At 45.2% G+C, this 14,807-nt stretch overlaps 1 long non-coding RNA gene across 3 annotated transcripts in view; it reads left to right on the top strand.

Annotated features, from left to right (window-relative positions):
* The first annotated feature begins 341 nt into the window (after nt 1-341).
* Nucleotides 342-14,807, top strand: part of LOC140687036 (uncharacterized) — a 40,787-nt gene continuing 26,321 nt past the window's right edge. For all 3 annotated transcript variants that reach the window (XR_012061057.1, XR_012061058.1, XR_012061059.1), the window contains exon 1: nt 342-425. This is a non-coding gene — a long non-coding RNA (uncharacterized lncRNA). The remainder of the gene's footprint in view (nt 426-14,807) is intronic.

Raw genomic sequence — 14,807 nt, 5'->3', positions numbered from 1 at the left:
TGTTTGGAAACCCTTCCTTTCCCTTGAGACTGGGCTGTGAGGTGCCTTCAAGAAATGTGTTCTGTAACTGCTCTTGGGGTGGGGTTGGGATCAGGACTCAGTATGTTTCTTGGTGAGTGTCTCTAAAGCAAGCCCTGACTTGAGAGAGACAGCATGGATCTACTTCCTAAGCAGAGGAGGAGACGACCTGGCCACCACAGACTGCGCCGCTGTCCCCAGGGGGTCTGGCTGCAGGTGTCCATCAGTGGTAGGACCCTTCCCTTTCCTGAGGTGCCAGCCTCAGTTTCTCGCAGCTGAGACCTGGGGAAGGGAAGGTGAGGAGCACGCGCCACCTAGCGACCGTTTGCGGGAGCTGCCACTCCCAGCGCCGCCAGGGAGGAACCCTCTCTGGGTGAGGATGTGTCAGGGTGATGCTGGTCGGCAAGGTACCCAGACTGTTCTTTGCGAGGGCGTGGCTCGGATTAGCATCTTGCTGCTGCCTTAGAGTAGGAGTGACTCATGTCAGATGGCCCTTGATTCTCCCACAGAGACTCTGCCACTGTGAATATGGGCTCCCGGTAGTGACGCCTCCCTGCCTCTTCTCCCCTTCATTATCACTGTCCTCCCTCTCCTCTCTGCTTTCTTCTTCCCTCCCTCCACTTCCTCCCTTTCCTCCCCCTCGCCTCTTCCTTTCTGGTTTCCTCCTTCCCCTCCTCCTCCCTCTCCTCCCTCTCTCTCACCTCCCTGTCGTCTTGCTTCCAATCCTTCCCATCTTCTCCCTCCTTCCTTCCCTCCCCTCTCCTTCCTCCTCCTTCTCTGGGCTCAGCCAGCCTTCTTTTCACTGAACAGATACCTTTGATGGTCCTGTTATTTGGTCCAGTACAATGGGGGTCAGTTGTTGAGTGAGAGGCTAAGCTGCCAGCCCCAACTGTGGATGCTGAGGGGTTGAGATTTTCCTCATTCACTCATTCATTTATTCATGCAGGTGTGCATGGTTTCACTCACTCACTCATTCACAAGAGTGTGGACAGATTCAGTAAATACATTTTAAGGCCAACTGTGTGTCAAGCATCATGTTGGGCACCGACCCGCTTCTGGCTTTGACCGTGAAGGTATAGTACAAGGCTTCCCTCTGTCTCTCCTCTGCCTGGAGGGCTCCTACTCACCTTCAGGTTCATGTCAAGCATTGCCTGCAGACTCCTCCCACCTTGGAGTGTTTTGGAGAGCTTACTGCATCCGCCTCCTCTAAGCCCCATCCAGGGATTCCTAGTAGTCAAAGCCACACTTAATATTGAGTCAAAACACCCCAAAGCTGGTTTTTGTCTTCCTGGGACCCTGTGCTCTCCATGGTTACTCTTGCTTCTCTCCCTAAGTGCGCCTCACACACAGTAGTGTCCCCAGAAATCCAGAAATCTGAGCACCAACAATATGGCAAAGGCAGATGAAAAGTTTTCTGCAGCCTTGGGTTTTACCAATCCCATTCGAATAGAGTTCTTTTTTTTCCTGGGGATTTTGTGAAAAGAAGTGTTTTCTGAGGACTTACTCCTGGATGGCCTGTGTTCTGTTTTGGTGTGGCTCTCTCTTCCTCTATATTCCCAAGTTAACGGTAGGAGTGGAGAAAGTAGGTTTGGGGTCACTTTTATCACTACGGAGCACATCATGTAGCCAATTATAAAATGGGAGGGAAAGACCGTGAGAGCGTCTGCACTTCTATGCGGCAGCATCTCCCAGGGTTATCTGTGGGAGGCACCACTCTTATCTGAGGATAATGTCCAAATGCCAGTGTCTAAACTCTGGTATGTAGTAGGTGCTCACTAAATGGTTGGCACTTTAAAAAAATCAAGGTATAACTTACAGATCTTGAAGTACACATCTTACGTGGCAGCTCTGTAAATTTTCATACTTGCAGATACCACCACCCAGATCAAGATCTAAAACATTTGCACACTCGAAAGGTTCCCTGGTTCCCTTCCCAGGCAGGATCACCCCACCCAGGGCCCCCACTACTCTGCTTGCTCCCTCTTTCGATCACTTTTCCTGCTTTTGAACTTCACATAGATGGAATCCTGGCTTCTTTCACTCTACATTGTCTATGAGCACTGTCTGCATTGCAGATGGTTGTCAAAGTTGAACTTGCTTGTTAGATTTATCGTCCATGCTGTGGGCTTCTCACAGTGGGTCACGTTGAAGCCACCTCAGGAGGGAGGGTGAGTCAGGTTAGTTTCAGTTCAAGTTTGCTCCTCCTTACCTTTAACGTAGACTTTGCTGAGCCCTGGCACTTGCGTGTGTTGGATCCGTCACCCAGTCTCCTGCTGCTGCCAGGTGGGATCATGGGACCCTAAGAATCCGGTGTGAATGGACTCTAATTCCTCCCAGATATTTGCTCCACGTGGTTTCAGGGAGCTCTTTAGACGTCCTGAACAGGGCACAATGTCTAATGTAACTACAGTCACTATGTAGCTCTTTCCTGATTTGCAGCAATGTGGGAGCCTCCAGAAGATATCGACTGGTTTACCAGTTGTCCCAAGGGGTCACCTATGAGGCTATTAGCGCTGAGGCTGTGTTTATTCTTGGCAAATGGTGTTGGCCCCATTCTCTCCCCACTGAGAAATATGTAGGTTGTCCAGTGAGAGGCCTTCAAGGCTCCTGCTGCAGACACCAGGGCGGACTGCCAGCCTGGGATGGATGGCCTGAGTCCCTGGACAGGAAGTGCCCATGAAGGGACATGTTCAACATGAGATTAGCAGGCTCTGGAGGGAGGCTTGGGGACCTGGGGCTCAGACTAGATTGCTTGGCGAGGTGAGCTCTTGATTTCATGACCTCATCTGTCGCCCCAACCCGGAGACTTCACTCACAATCCAGGTTGTTAACATGAAGAGATCTTATCCTGTTAGCCTTTCACTTGAGAGAAATTGGATTGAAAATCTTGCCAGACTGCCTCCGGACAGAGCTTTTCCATCAGCTGTGAATGACCCTCCAGCAGGGAGAGTTGCTTTCCTTTACAGACCATTAGCAGCTGACGGAGGGGAGGGTGTCCCTCTCTGTCCTGCTGCCGTCAGAAACTCTTCAAGAAGAGTCCGCGCTGGGAGCTGCTGCATGTCCCATGGCAAGACACGAGAAAGCCCCTTCCCCTCTCTGTGCTGGAGTCACCCAGTTATATGTGTTCACTCCTAAATGGAGTCTCCACGAAGACAGTCACTCCTGGGCAAGTCACCTGGGGACATGGGAGTCACCCCTTCTCCAGTTGCCCCAGGAACCTTAGGGAAGGACATATCTCCTCTGTCATACCCATTATTTTTAAGGAAATTATTTTTAATTAAACTTCCATGCAGTATGGTAGATTCCTGGGGGACATTAAACAAATTCTAAAACTCCCCCAAGATCTGAACTCACAGTGTCCCCTGGGGTGGTGCCCACTCTCTCATCGGCCTGGTCTGCTCTCCTGGTCCAGGAAGAAGTAGCAGTGGCTCAAGCTGGAAAATGATGCTCCAGCTCCATCTCTCTGGACATTGCAGACTGGGAAGATCACAGATTTTATCCTGCCAGGGGGCCTGACAATGGCTTGGGTTGGCCTCTCTGCTCCCGCCATCCTGCAGTGCAGCTGCATTTTCTGAGCAGTTACTGTAGCCTGGGCCCTGGGCTGGGTACTTTGTGTTCATTTTTCTGTGATGCTTTCACATTATCCTTGCATTAGGAGCACTTTTGTGGATGAGGAAATTGCACCCCAGACACACCCAGTCTGAACTCTGATCGGTCTGATTTCTCAACTTCACTGCATTGCTTCTCTGCGGGGTGGCAATCTCTCACGTCTACTGAGGACTTTCCCTTCCAAGTGCTGTATCAGTTTTTTTCAGGTCATCATATCAAGTCCCAAAGACCAAGTGCCTCAAACAATGGAAACACATTTTCTTCTAATTCTAGAGGGCTGTAGTCTGAGATGAAAGCGTTGGTGTGGCTGGTTTCCGCTGAGGCCTCTCTCCTTGGCTTGTAGAAGGACATTGCTCTGTGTCTTCCTATGTCACCCCTCTGTGCGTGTCTGTGTCCTAATCTCTTCTTATAAGGACATCAATCACACTGGATCAGGGCCCACCTTAAAGACTCATTTTAACTTAATTACCTCTTTTAAAAACTCTCCGAATAACAGTCACATTCTGAGCTACTGGGAGTTAGAATCACCTAAGCAGTTGCTTAAAATGCAACTTTCCAGGCCCTTCCACCAGTGATTATAGGATGGGCCCAGGAATTTATTCAGTCATCAATTCAGCAAATATCTACTGGGTACTTACTATAGGCCGGAAACTATTCTGGGGGCTGGGTATACCCAGTGAACAAAGCAAAGTCCCTGCCCTCACAGGGCTTGCATCCTAGTGGAGAACACTAAGAATTGTCCCACACACACACCCATGCAGGGTAAGCGATTGGGTCAAATCTGGAATATAGACAATGACAAGGGGTGGCTGGGGAGGCCGTGCTGCTGCAGCAGCATTTGAGTGGAGACCTGAGAGAAGTGGGGCAGAGGAACTGCGTGGTCAGAAGGCCAGGGAACGGGTTCTGCGTCCTTACTCCCTCCCTGGGGGACGCAGTGCAGGTGGCCACGGGGGAACACACGGCGCTGCCCACTTTCTTAAGTCCTCTGAGAAATTATTCTCACTTGCTCCTTCCTGTCTCCCTCTCAGTGACCGCCCCCTCCCCCAGACACTTGTAGTATCTCTCTCTAGACCCCCCACCTCTCCCTCTCCCTCAATCCCCACTGAATTTGGTCAAGAGCTGACGTGAAGTTCTAGGGAGGCAACTCTCCTCCACAGTTTATAAAAGCTTTTTTTTTTTTTAAAAAACAGCTTTATTGTGGTATAATTCACATACTATAAAATTTACCCATTTAGACGGTACAATTGAATGGTTTTTAGTATATTTACAGAGTCGTCTAACTGTCACCACAACCAACTCGAGAACATTTTCATCACCCCAAGAAGAAACCCCACACAAAGGCTTTTGCAGCTGTTTTATTTCATCCTTGCAGAAGCCCATGAAAAGAGCAGAGCAGACACTTTTCACTCCATTTTATAGAAGGGCAAACAAAGTCTTGGGGAGTTTAATGATTTGCAGAAGCATAAGGGAAAATTCTTAGGTCCTTTTTAACATTCGAAGGTGCCAAAGAGTCCCTAAAAATGAGGATGTGGGATCTCTGAACTCCCAGGATTTCTTAAGCACAGGCTCCTATCCATCACCCCCGACCTAGGAAGCATGGGGACAGTGGTGGTGACTGCCTGGTAATGGAGTCAGGCTGCCAGCCACTTCCTGAAAGGCCACCTCTGCCCTGTCTTGCATATGCATCAGGCTGGCTGGCTTGGACACAGTCTCCAATGAGGGGTGACAGGGCCCTGGGGTTTGCCTCGGGGACGATTCAGGGATGTCAGATGTGGAGTGCTGGGTGGCACCACAGAGCTCTTATCATGGGACAGGGAGATGGAGGGAGTTGCTTGCTGAATGGCTCTGGGAGAGAAGACAGGTCTTTTGAGACCGACAGATAGGTTTATCTGGAGCCAAACGGCAAAATGCACAGACATCTGCAAGGGCTCTGCCCCTATTTGGAGAACTGTGATTGAGGGTGACTGTGGTGCCAGAGAGCCTGGCAGGAGAGAATATTAATGTCACCCATCATGGGATACTCCACATTATATTTAAAATGGGATTCAGGGTCACTGCATATAGTGCACTGAAATGGACAAAGCATTAGAAATTTGCATTTAAGCAATCCTTCCCTTTCTTACTAAAGGGACCTTACTATAATTGTTAGCTAACCTTCACCAGAAGATCAGCCCCACAGGGCAGGATGTTTTGTCAGTATCCCCATCTCTAGAGCAATTCCTAGACACAGTGTGGGCTCGGACATGTTTGTGGGATGAATGAAGCAGTGAATTTGCTGAGTGGTCTCTCTGGAAAAGGGGCCACTCTATTTGGATCCTCACTACAGTTGTCAGAGAGGTCAAGGAACTGGCCACGGGTCACACAGCTCCTCACTGTTCTGGTTGGGATTTGAACTTGGGCATTCCCTCCTGGGCTGGCATGCTTAATCACTGTGAAGTCCTTCCGAACTAGCCAAGTCATAAGGAATAGTTTGGATTTACTTGTAATTTCTCGGGTCCTCCAATTTATCCTCTGGGGGAAGAATGATTCAGTTAATAAATCTGCTTTATTCACCACTGGTACAGTGATAAGGAAATAAACACAGACTCTGCTTTCATGGAGTTATGGTGTAATCACAAGAGAAGAGGCAGAATTTGTAACCTAGCCAGTTTATCTGAGACCCTGTGTTAGTCAGCTCGGGGTGACATAGCAGCAAACCACAGACTGGGTGGATTAAACAACAAAAATTTTTTTCCCTACAATTCTGGAGGTTTGAAGTCCAAGACCAAGCTGTCAGCAGGGTCAATTTTTTCCTGAGGCCTCTCTCCTTGGCTTGTAGATGGCTGTCTTCTCCCTGAGTGTTCATTTTGTCTTCCCTCTGTACATGTCTGTGTCCTAATCTCTTCTTATGAGGACACCAGTCACACTGGGTTAGGGCTTACCCTAATGACCTCATTTTACCTTAACCACTCCTTCAAAGACCTTATCTCCAAATGCAGTCATATTCTGAAATAATGGAAGTCAGGGCTTCAACATTTGGAGAGACACCACTCCGCTCGTAATAGACCCTAACCACAGAGGATCAGGAATCCTACTTCTAAGTTCCTCCAACATCCTTTCTGCCCTCAGCCCCCTGCCCCTCCCATGGGAATCAGGCATCAAATGTTAACGTGGCTCCCATATCCACCAATTCTAAACAGCTGGCTACACTCAAATGTGTCGGTGGAAATGAGTTCCCTTATTTTCTCGTGATGGATCTTGCTTGTGAATTGGGCAGAGATTTCAACCAGAGTTTGGTGGGGGGGGGGAACCTCAATTCTCCTGCTTTCTTTAGCTCCCTTCTGAGCACATACAAGCAATCATTTTATCTGAGTAATTTTTTTCCATAAGAAAGAATCTTGCTTAATTGGGTCCTATTTCTGTTCTAGCCGTAACAACCAAGCACCTATGCTTCTGTGGGGATTGAAAGCCCCAATCAGTTCAGATAAATCAGCTTCCTTTTAAATTATGATCTTGGAGGAAATAATGATCTAACTCACTTTTTGTTAATTACTTTTAGGTGAATTAGACAACCCGACTTTGCAGTCCCTTATTTCCTCAGAAGTATTTAAGCCCTTAAATCTATTTAAACCTTTCTTTCACTCACATTAAGATGCTGAAAAATTCCACCATTAGAAATAATTTAGTTTTTTTTTAAAGCTCAGTTTCATAGCTTTGTAGTTTTAAATAATGTGAGCTGAAAATAATTTTATTATATCCCATGTAGTTGCACCAAATTACCATTTTTCCCTTCAAAATTGTCTGTTATTAATGTGTCAGACTCAGTAAACAAATAAACAGAACAGGGAGGTAATGAATAACAATTTATCAGGTAGGATTGTGAAATATAAACCAAATTGTGTACCCCAAAGATGGGAATTATGCCTTTTAACATAGTAATCATGGTGTGTATATGTCTGTGTATTCCCAAGAAAATAATCAGTTGTAAAGAACAGAAAATGCAGTAGCTTTGAGCACAAAGCCATATATCTAAAACTGAATAATTCAGTTTTATTATACAAAAAATTCTAAACTTTCAGAAGTAAAGCAATAAGCTCATTAATAACAAGGATATTAAGAAAGGAATTAATATTTTACAAGAGAAGCACATAATTAAAATGTGTGAGAAGTGGCCAAAGAAACACTTAGAGGCATTCTCATAGCCTTAGGTTTTACCACCTCTTCTGTCAACTGAGAGAGGAATTTCTTACATTTTGAATACTAAGTTAATTAGGGTAAGCCTGGTGACCTTTCTGCTTCTGCTACCCTGTCAGTATGAACTTTGTACAGTGTTTCAATCCTTGGAACAGTTTAGTATTTGGCACTGGGTAGCTGCCTTCATATCAGATAGTTTATTGATAAATATAATGCAGTCCAGTGTCTGAATTAAGGGAATGAAGGAACCCAAGAATTGAAGTCTCTCTCTACCATGCAAATAGTGGTCCTATCTGTAATGCCAGTTCTCATAGACTACATTCTTCTTTCTCTCCTTTATTTCCTTTATTGCCCTCTTTGGATCCTGGGAGCATTTCCCATTGGGAATCAGATCAAAAGGAGCTCCTGAATTCTTGGGAAAATCAACCGTTGCTACAGTTTAGGTTCCTAGGATCAGGGCTGAAGAAGTTCTAGTGTTTAACGCTAGAAAAAATCCTAGATCTGAGGCCTGAAGTCTCCTGGTGTTATTGCTCTGTCTTCATCCCCAGTGAGAGTGGAGACACTCCAAGAACTTTCAGATGACTGGGATAAATCATGGAGGAAACCTTGCTATTATGGTCCCTGATAGCCAGCCAGGGCCAGCAGAGCCATCTTTCTTTTCTCACCTGCCAAGTTCTGACTGGAGCATTTCACATCCCCAAGAAATGCCAAATATGAGCAGCTTCATGGCTAAAGTGAGATCCCACGGGGCCCATGTTCATCCTTTGTCAAAATGCCTCTTTTCCATGTGCTGTAATGAGTCCTAGGGCATCTGACCAGTTCGTTCTAACCTTAGTCAGATCAGGCAAAAAAGAATCTTGTACCTTTGTTTGGTTGGCTCGTTATGCCAGCTGTCATCAGAGTGAACTGTGAATGTGATTGAATGCCTTCCTAATGATGCTATCCAGGCCCCAAGAACCCATCATAGAGCAGACAAATGCGCTGGAGTAGCAGTAAACACTAAAGGGAAAAGACAAGCTGGTGCTCCAAAGGGAACAAGCTCTTGTAGTCTACATTCTCCAACAGTGCAAGGCCAGAAGTCTCGGTGGTGACAGGGGTGCCGCCAAGTACCTGAATGCAACCCAGACGTGATCCTGGAAGGCGCTCCCTCTATCCCCACCCCTCAGTATTTTAAGGAGGTACCAGCATAATAATCAATATTTAACAACCTGTAGGGCTCAGATGCCAATCAATAAAAAGTAGATGCACTGACTAAACAGAGCAGATTCCACTGTACAGGTGTGCCAGGTGAGCCAGCTTACTGCGCTTACTAATAGCAGCGCACCATGTCCTCCATTGTATCTTTAGGACTTTGTCTACAAATTCTCAGGCAGTCACCACAGCCTCAGAGCCACTGCCCAAGGAGAAATGCATGGGCCGCTTAAGCACTGGGAAACTCAGTAACAAGAGAAGAGAGCAATGTCTGAATAAAGACAGAGAAGCTGGTCCAGTTGAGGGCCAGTGCCACCACGGCCTGCTTGTTCATGTACATGATCTTGTCCTTGGCACCTGCTTGGGTCCTGGCATGACAGTGGTTCCCCTGAGCATTAGTTTTTCTCTCCTTACCCTCTCTTCCTTCTGGCTTAGGGTTGTATTTGCACACTTGTCAATTTCAGCAGGTGGCCCTCAGCTCAGTGTTTAGCCTTGCGCATTCAGTTGGAGGCAACAGAGCAAAAAGGATCGTGAGGGCAGATTTTGGAGTCCATTAGAACTAGGGTCATATTCTGACTTCCTTTTGACTCTCATCTTCTGAATTTTAATGAGCATGAAAGTGCCCATCTTATGGTGTTGTAGGGAGGATTCAGTGAGCTAACACTTTTGAAGCACTTAACTCTGAGCATTACTCAGTGCCCGGTAACTCTTCTTATTTGGTTGAGAATAGGATCTCTCTCTGTCCTGGGGGTGTTCCTTGCAGGAGTTCAGTGCAGATGCATCTCAGGATCCTCTGTTTTTCCCTATCTATCTCCATCCATCCCTCAGAGGTCATTTGAGGCTCAGACTCAGGGGTGCCTTCTGCAGGAGGAGGGAGCAAGTAGCAGGCACCGAGACTTTAGATGTTGCTCCCCACCATCCAAAACAATCATCGTGTCTGCAAATGTTTTTCAGGCTCTGTTCACAGATTCCCCTCAGGATGTTATGAATGTTATTGGGCAACTTGCATAGACAGGACTTGGGTGTCTCATTGTTGGTGCCAGTGTGCTCATCAGCCAGCATTCCCCAGAGGACAACTCACTTCTTACTGCCTTTTCCAACCCGGTGAAAGACATGGGCTTGTCATCCAAATCTAGGCAGGATCTAGGGGGCCGACCTCTAACTCTCACCTTGGAGCTTTAATTGTTGGAGGAAAGGCTGTGTGGATGAGGAAATCATTTCAAAGAGCCACCTGAGCTTTATGTTTTCTGGTGGCTGATGTTTAACAACCAAATGTGGTTTTTAGATGGATTCTGATGTTATTTTCTCCATCTATTGCAAAACAGCTGCAGAATGGCAACAGCTGACATTTAAGAGGGGGAAAGTAGAGCGGTGAAGTTATTTCCCTTGGAAAGGTCACACTTGCGTCTGGAGGTTGTCCACGACAAATGGCCAAACCAGTTTCCAAAAATGTGGCTGTCTGTAGACACTTGTAGGTACTGTATCTGTGTATGAAAAAATGAAGAAAAGAGATCAAAACTCTTCTGCTCAATAACTGTACATCAGAATTTGCTCTGATGAGGGTGATGATGCTGATGATTGTGACGGTGTTGATGAGCTGTATTACTGGTTAGGCTCTCTGAGGCTCTTCCTAATTCCCCGACATGCATTTTAAAGTCTGTCTTCTATAGACCCATTGCAGCTTTTACTTTACTTCTGTTACATATGTATATATAATTTATCACACAAGCTTTTTCTCTTGAGGAGCCAGAGTTTTGACAAAGGCATCTCCCAGTACAGGATCACTTCCTGGGATAGATACTGGGGTGGAAGACAGATAAAATGACCTCCCCACACAGCAAAGAAGGGCTAAGGCTCTGCATAGTTGCTCTCCATAAGTGTCTGTCCAGAGATCTCAAGGGAGAATTGAATGCCTGAGTTTTCTACTTAAGTTAGGGAGCCAGGGAGGGCGTGGAGATGCCAGAGGTCTCTTTATAAAGGACACAGAATACAGTTTAGCCACTTAGCATGGAACCTGTCACATGTACACATTGCTATTATAATAATAATTAATTATTATAAGAATATTTAAATAATAAAGAATAATAATATTTATAAAATAAATAATAATAATAAAGAATATAATTATTCTTATAATTAACATTATTTTATAGCAGGGAAGATGTTGTGCAATAACTCCGTTGGTCTGATGTTTGAAAACAGGATGGATTTCTGCTGGGTTCATATTCTGCATCATTAATTGTGTCCCTTGGGCAAGTCACTGTACCTGAGCTGTTTCCTGGTCAATATTTCTACTCTGTGAAATGGAGACAATTATACCTACCCTGCATTTTGTGGTGAGGATCAGACTAAGTAGAAGTGTGCCTAACATAGTAACAGTTCAGTGAGTGAGAACCATGGCTTGTTGTTGTTGTTATTTTATTGTTCAACAAGACAAAGGCTTTGGTGTCTTTTAGGAAGAGTTGAATTTTGACATCACATGTATCGGTGGTGATTCATCCATAAATAACAATCACCTCCAGTCTCTGCCCAGGAGCCACCTAACCCCAGCTTGTGTTTACTTTGTCTTCTGCTTTCAGAGCCTCTGAGGGGACAGTGGGAGAGGTGACTCTAGTAAGCACTGTAACTGACGTAGTGAGCACTTACTCTATGGCAGATGTGCTGACACTTGACAGAGATGATCTTGACTTAGCCCTCTCTTCATCCCTGTGGGGTAGGTACTGTTACCATCCTTCCTTCACCGGTGAGAAAATTGAAGCACATAGAAGTTAAGTAACTTTCTCCAACATATTTAGGAAAATTTAGGGCTGGGAAACCACTCACTGGTGGTTACTTTTCTCAACCCAAAGCATGGCTAGTTGCATATTTCATGCCCAGTTCCTTACCATTAGCAAACCTGCCATGAATATAATGGTGAGTGTTCCCTCTGCTTCCACCTATGCCCTTGAACTTCAATAAGTGATGTGTTGTTGTGCAAATTCTGAGGTCCAACTTTCAAATGACCCTTATTCTTAACCTGTTAACAAATTAACATTTTTGGGGTTTTTGCAAGCTGGTGCTGTCTGCTAGCTACTGGTTCAGTTTTGGCAAAGTCTGCAGTTTTGTCCTTACTGCAGTGTTAGTGCAATTATTTGACTATTTTCCTCCACTTTTGTCCTTAATATTTTACGAAGAGTGGAAAACAGGCAAATTAAAATGCTCATACGAGTGATAAAAAGCAGGGATCCCAAATACAATTGAGACAAAAATAGAGACTATTTAGCTTTAATTGGATACTTACTAGATTTAAACTAATTAATCATTTTAAATTGCAAAGGGGGAAAAACAAAATCAAAGAACTTGCACAAAATGCTAAATATTCATTATCAAATACCTAAGTGTGATTAAAGATACATAGCCATCCTTTCTGTAATTGAGTACAAGTCAGGATGTTTTCAGTAACAGAAACTAATTCAAATCATTTAAGCCAGGGGAAATTCATGGGCTCACATAGATGGGAAGGACCCTACATTATTTGGAGAGTAAAGGAAGAATTACAGGAAACAGGGAGTTGGGGTGGAGATCTAGGAATCAGGGCCACCATGCTGTCTCCATCTACCTTTCATTTCTGCTAATTTCTGATTGGTTTCATTTTGCAAGCACACTCTGTCCAGATAGCTTAGTTGGCAAGGAACATTTCCACAGCTCCTTGGCTTTATAATCTCATATTTAGCAACACCAGAGGAAAGAGAATCTTCTACCCACAGTATTTATATGTCAATCCCAGGATAGATTCTAATTGGCTCTCCTTGGATGATACACTTACCCTTCCACCAATCACAATGTCCAGGGAAAAATACTTATGGTGATTGGCCAGGACTGGGTCACATGATCATTCATGTGCTCAGGAAGATCCAGAGTCTGTTACTAGAAGAAGGAAAATGGAAGAAAAATATGCCAAATAGCTACCATCACAGTCCATCACTGCACCACACTCCCTCCCCATCTTTCTTTAATATTTCACTTTTGACTTTTGTGCACAGTTTCATCACATTTAAAAGAAAAGAACTGATTATATTGGTGGTCAGCCATCTGACAGAATCCCAAGCTATTCAGCTGTATCACCCTCACCGCATAAATTGAATAAATAATTTACATTCTGTACAAGGATCATACAAATAGTTTTGGCATGGTGGGAATTTGCATTCTCTCAGCCCATCCCTCTCTCTGAATGTGGTTCCCTAGGCAGCAAAGTAGCAGCATCTGTTTTGAACACCTGGTGGCCTCCATCCCTCAAGGAGGTAAGCTGAAAGCTAAAGAGAATGAAAATGGGGCCAGGGACTGGAGGGACTTTGTTGAGTAGAGCCTTCTGGCTTTGAGTGACAAATGTGTTGAGATGTGAAGGAGAGAAATACATATCCCATACAGATTTGTTTTTCATGTAAATAAGTGATTTAGCCTCAAACTTTCTGGCATTTCATTATGCAGGTGACTTAGTCATTGACATGCATGCAATTTGCATTTCTCCCCTTCTTTGCCAAAAGTGCAGAGACTGTAACTTGGCCAAATTACACATCCTGGGTGCACAGATAGACCGCCATCTTGGGCACATTTGTAAATGCTGAGGGATAGATCCAGCCAGAATAGGACACAGGTCCTGTTGACTTGTAGTATTAGGATTTTCTAGAGCCTTTTATCCTGTTTGATTGCTAGCATGTAGCCTTTTCTCTTGTTAAGAATATTTCAACCCAGACATGTCTGGGGCTGAGTGTGGAGGAGTGATATTAAAAATATTTAACTGCCAATCAGGTGTGGATACCAACAAATCAGAATGGATTCTGGCCAAAGTTCTAGAATAGGATCTGAGGACCTTCATGGTGCCAGACATTAACTCTTTAGTTGCTGGGTCATAGAATAGTAGGTGGGTTAATCCCAGGGGCCATTTGGCAAGGTCGGGGAAACCATTATTTACTAACTGGCATGGCAAGATGTCGCTGATTTACCAACTTGTCTCACCACCCTGTTTCATAGGGGCTGACAACCAACTTTTGTAGGTGTGCAGGCATATGGAACTAGGGAAGTTCTTGGTAGACTTGAGATCAAACCCTGGGAGAGCTTCCTACGGTGCCCTGGGCAGCAGACCAGGCGGGAACACGGGGCTACCTTCCAGAGCTGCTCTTGCTCGTTCTCATTTTCAAATGAGAATTTGATTTAGGACTAGCTTTTGGTTTCTCCTAGACCTAGAAAGTAAACATTTCTCATTCTCAAAACCCACAAATTAATCATTTTTGCAAATCAGAGCTGAGCTCTGAGCCTCTGACCAGGAGGCCTGAGCCTGCTGGCCTCGGGAGCCTGGATTTGCCAGCGTGCGCTGCTAATGCATATGCATTTGTTCTTCTTGTGGGAGCTCAGGCCCGCAGGCTTCAAGGGGTGAAGCTCTGCTCACTAATCATAATGCAATATCAGTGTTTTCTGCAAATCCCCTTATTATCTCTGCATCATTAGCAGTTTCTGAGCTTGTCTACAACTAATTTCACAGTGAATCTTATTTCTGCACAATATTTTAAATAAGCTATCATGCCGGGCAGCAGCTGACACACTGCTGAGAAAGAAGCAAATCAACCTAAAGCGGGATTTCAAACCACCTCTGACAATTAAGCATTGGGTCGTCATCCAGGGTGGGAGAATGCAGCAAGCTCTTAAGAACCCCTGCCTCTGACCCCAATATATTTAGTCATACCTTTCTTGTTAGAGAAGTGATCTCCAGAGCCAGGTTTCCAGGGGTCTCATTTCTGCTCTGCTACTTCCTCCAGGTGACCCTTAGTATGTGATTTAAT

Source organism: Vicugna pacos, chromosome 18, assembly GCF_048564905.1.
Source record: "Vicugna pacos chromosome 18, VicPac4, whole genome shotgun sequence".
NCBI lineage: Eukaryota > Metazoa > Chordata > Mammalia > Artiodactyla > Camelidae > Vicugna > Vicugna pacos.
The sequence above is the reverse complement of the archived record's forward strand: the minus strand, read 5'-3'. Positions and strand labels throughout refer to the sequence as shown.